The sequence below is a fragment of the Cydia amplana genome, chromosome 25 (assembly GCF_948474715.1).
Source record: "Cydia amplana chromosome 25, ilCydAmpl1.1, whole genome shotgun sequence".
NCBI lineage: Eukaryota > Metazoa > Arthropoda > Insecta > Lepidoptera > Tortricidae > Cydia > Cydia amplana.
The window spans coordinates 6,139,178-6,144,147 of NC_086093.1; the positions used below are offsets into that span (position 1 = coordinate 6,139,178).

The 4,970-nt window shown below is 34.4% G+C and overlaps 1 long non-coding RNA gene across 2 annotated transcripts; it reads left to right on the forward strand.

Moving 5' to 3' along the window:
• Positions 1–2,424: 2,424 nt before the first annotated feature.
• Positions 2,425–4,670, forward strand: LOC134659643 (uncharacterized). Of its 2 annotated transcripts, none has more exons than XR_010097825.1 (3): positions 2,425–2,591; positions 3,309–3,391; positions 4,326–4,670. It is a non-coding gene; the product is annotated as an uncharacterized LOC134659643 (long non-coding RNA). The 2 variants fall into 2 exon arrangements; XR_010097824.1 differs by having other exon boundaries at positions 2,428–2,562.
• The last annotated feature ends 300 nt before the right edge of the window (positions 4,671–4,970 follow it).

The window sequence follows — 4,970 nt, forward strand, 5'->3', positions numbered from 1 at the left end:
AGCAGATTTCAGATATTCTGCGTCGTTACTTACTTTGATTACAAAGCATTCTTCGATCATGACCGAGTATATTTCCGTTATGCCGAGGCGAGTGTACGGTGTCCTCAAATCTTTCGCCGAAGGCCGCTGCAGGCAGCAGAGGCACTGGTTTATAGATTCCATCACATTAGTCATCACATCACGCTCTTCTATTCACCGATTTTATCACAAACTTGATAAACTACAAACTACCAGTGTTGCTAGAGCGCTTCCAGCTTATGTACGTTCTACGTTCGTACGTCAAAAAAGGTACGATTTGGGTAAAAAAAGTACGGTAATTTTTTTTTTGAGAAAAATTTCTTACAGAAACATTATTTAGAGTGGGGGCCTACCGCGAAAACCGAAATTCGCAAATTGCGGGGATCTTTCTCTTTTACTCCAATGAAGGCGTAATTATAATAGCATCAGGGTTTGCTTACATTTTGCTATCATTTTGCAATTGCAGTGTGCAATAAAGAAAAGAACTAAGTATTTTGTACAAAATACAACTCATTTGTTTTAAGTATTTCTCTCAGACAGTATAGTATTTTATACAATCCTGATATAATGGAGAGCTTTGCTATATTTGAGCTTATTTATATCACTATATAAGCTTGATTATATCACTATTGTATACAATACTTTATCTACGAGTCAACAAAAAAAAAATACTTAAAACTGGTAGAAGAATCATATATGTAGGTAAAAAAACAAAAGTATACAGCTAAGATGCGCGAGCAGCGGCGATACCTTCATACTCGTACGCGACATGGCCCCCGCGCCCCGCGCCACCCGGCCGGTTGATCAACGACACCTTCTCGTAACCTGGTACTTGCTCCGCGCTAAATTCAGTTTTTAGACAGCTTTTTTCTCGATTTTGGCCGCCGTAGCCTATGGAGACTAACAAGCAATGCAAGGGTGTCACATGCGCGTTTCTAACTTATGAAGCAGTTATTTCTACTATACAACCTAAAATAATTAATTTGAGCTATCGTTTTGTTTCGTCCTCTTGACCGAGGCGAGCTGTGATTGGTCAATTTCATTATAGTTGACTAAACTGTATCGAAATGAATATTATAGTTGAGTTGGGGTATGCGATTTCACTTTGGTACACGAAGTCTTAATTCAAGCATTGTCGACAAGTAGAAAAAATTAATTTTAACATAAACAATGTTGAATTGATGAATTCTATGTATACATGAAAAATTTATGGCCGAGCGCCGACCGAATTTTGACTCTGAGTTTTGTTAAGACACAACTGCCGACTGCAACTACTACTTGTAAATAAGTACGTAATTACATACATTGTTTGGACGTATATTGTCTATAAGTCTATAGTACATGGTACTTTTTTATGTTGGCCATTATTTTCAGATTAGAAAATTTTGCCGAGAATGAACCAACATAAGTACCGAAAAAAAAATTGAATAACAATCGTACTTCAAAAGGTACGGATTTAGTACGATGTACGCTGTCTACTAAAAAGGTACGCAAGGGTCCAAAAATAGTACGCAAAACCGTACTAAAAGGTACGATCTGGCAACACTGCAAACTACTAAGATTTTTTTGTGGCTTTCCTACTTTTTTTTTTTTTTTTTTTTTTTGGATTTTATGGCCTGGTTACGAGACCTTTAAGCCAAGTCTTTATTTTAATTACACTGCACTACTATTAAAGTTTTAACACTGTGTTTTTAATGTATTTGTATATTGGTTGATATGTTTGACTGTCTTTTAGTAGATTATTAAGCGGCGGCGGGCGGGAGGAAAAATCACTATTATTTTTAAACACTTCATTTAGTTCACTGGCAAGCACTAATCTGTCAATAAAGTCGTGGTTTGAATACCAAAGAAAATATGTAGAAAGGGGATTTATTACAACTATGTGTAGATTGCGCATTGGTCATGGTCGTTTTGCTGCACATCTATTCAGATTAGAGCTAAGTGATTCTGCTGTTTGTGCACATTGTAATTTTAATTTATGTGATCTTGATCATATTTTTTTCCATTGTCCTTCATTTAATTTACAAAGGCTATTGTTTGTTGCTATGTGTATGGATACAGGTTTGCAAGTTCTGCCAAACTCTGTACAGGGCCTTTTGAAATATCAACAATTATATCCTGTAATCTATGAATTTGTTATTCACACTATTGGCAGTCTGTAATTTTTTCATAAATGATTGAAATAACCATAAAATGTATGTCTAATGTAATGTTAAATTTTAGGTATAAGCTGGGCATTGTAATTACTTTACACATAGACTAATGTAATGTAACTTTTAAATTCATATCACATTGTACTGTGTATAAGCTGGAATTGTAATTTGTTTCGTTTTATGTTTGAGCTGATGGCCAAGTTGCCAATGCTCGTAATAAATTAAAAAAAAAAAAAAAAAAAAAAAAAGAAACTTCTGACACTTAAATATAAGGTGGTTAACGGTTCCTTCTTCAGCTTCACAGAAAGTACAGATATTGTTTTGTATCAATCCAAGTCTGGCAAGGTGTGATGGTGCAGCATTGTGTCCGTAGCGCAACCGGTTTATAGTAGTGATAAAATCTCGACTGGCTTTTTGCAGGTTATTATACCATGGTCTTGTAGGCAGATTTTCCTGAATGCTTCCGTACCATCTTCCTTTTCCTTGGTCTTGATCTGTACTCCACATTTGTTCCCATAACATATTTACAGATAGATTTATACAAGACAAGTAATCGGACATAGGAATATACATTGCCTCGCTAACGTCGAGTGCATTTATGCCTTTGAAGGCAACATTGTCTGCTGTTTCATTGCCAGTGATTCCTTTGTGAGAAGGAACCCACATAAATGAAACTTCTACTCCTTTAAGATGACACTTAAATAACAATTCTTTAATCGCATATAAAATAAAATTAGTTTTAAAATGAATTTTCAAATGTTCCAAACCTTGAAGCAAACTTAAAGAATCACTTATTATTAGAAAATATTTACAATTATCTACATTACCAATTCGCAGAAGGGCCTGATAGACTGCATATGCCTCTGCAGTAAATATGGTACATACTTTCTGCAGAAGAAAGCTCTGAGAAAATTTACATTGAGGATCATAAATTGCACTACGCACATAATCCACACCTTTGCTTCCATCAGTATAAATAGTGTAGTAATTATTATCCGAAAGGAATTGTAACATGTCTACATTACTTTTAACAGAGTCTAGTATTTTAATTGGTTGCATAATGCTTCTGTAGTGTGAGGAATAACATGGCCAAGGATGTTGCTTTCTAATTTTACTACAGTTATTTTCAATTTCCAGAAAAATGTGAAACAACATTGGAGAGTTGCCAAGAAGAAGACCCTCTCCAGTTGCCAAGGAACCAGACACATTTACTCTATGAGGTAAAATCTTGTTTATTAATTTTGTATTATTAGAATATAATAACTTGAGGCAATATCTTTCAGCAAGCATTAGGCGTCTTAAGATAAGTGGCATTATATGTGTCTCAACTTCCATGGCCCTTATTGGAGTTGAGCACATTGCTCCAGATATAATTCTCAGAGCCCTGTTCTGCAGAATATCCAATTTTTTTGCATGTGGACTATTTACATATGCCATAGCACTATAATCAAAATGACTCCTAACTATAGCTTTATATAAAACAGATAGAATCTTGGGATCAGCACCCCAAGAGACACCAGCTAAACATCTTAACACATTTATACCTTTTAAACTGTTTTTAGAAATATATTTCACATGTTCTTCAAAGGTCAGCTTTTGATCAATGATGACACCCAAGAATTTTTTGGATCTTACTCTATCAATAGACTCCCCACTGTACATAATATTGCAAGTTGGATCATCATCACCAAAAATCATTAAGCTGCTTTTTGTGGCATTTATATTTAAATTTAATCTACTGTTATAATACACACCTAATTGATCTAAAGCTCTATTTATGTTATTTATGGCAATCTGCAAATTATGGTTACTACTGTACAAAACAATGTCATCTGCGAATTGGAGAATACTTACATTACTAGTATCAACATATTTACAAATTTCACATGTGTACAAATTGTACAATAATGGTGAAAGTGTGGCACCTTGCATAGTGCCTTTAGAAGTTGATCGAGGCCCATGTAAAATATTATTAAATTTTACAAATAAGGTTCTATTGATTAAAAAATTATATATCCACTGACATAGTCGGCCAGGGATACCAACATCGGACATAATATTGACTAGGATAGTTGGGTCAACATTATCAAACGCTCCTTGAACATCAAGGAAAACACAAACAGTGTGTGACTTTAAATTATTTGACATTTTCAGGTCGGAGATGAGTGAAATGAAACTATCAGCGCAACTTCGCCCTCGACGAAAGCCGTACTGCAAATATGGAATGATACCATTAGCCTCCACAAACCAATCTAAACGGACTTTAATCATGTTTTCAAATAATTTACCAAGACAAGATGACAAGGAGATTGGGCGATAGGAACTAGCCTGTTCTGGAGATTTATCTGGTTTAAGTATTGGAATAACACACTGTGATTTCCAGGATTCAGGAATAATTAAATTAAGCCATAATATATTAAGAACATCAAGAAATAACTTCTGGGCAGATACATGAAGCTCTTTGATTACAATATAAGGAAAATTATCTAAACCTGGACTTGTGTTAGTCTGGATCGTAGACTAGTTATGAATTCATGCCATGTAAATGGTTCCATTAAAAACTTTGAATTGCTATTGTTATTATTAATGTTAAAGTAGGTAGGTAGGGTACTAGTATCCTTTAAATTACTATTATCTGATAACTTATCTAAAAATGGAGTGATGAATTCGTCCTTGTATGATCTAATATTGGACTTGACACCTTTAAACATTTTAATCATATTCCAAATCTTGCTCATAGGGGTAGTTCTGTTAAAAGAATGGCATAAATTATTCCAACCAATTTTCTTTTGTTCTGAA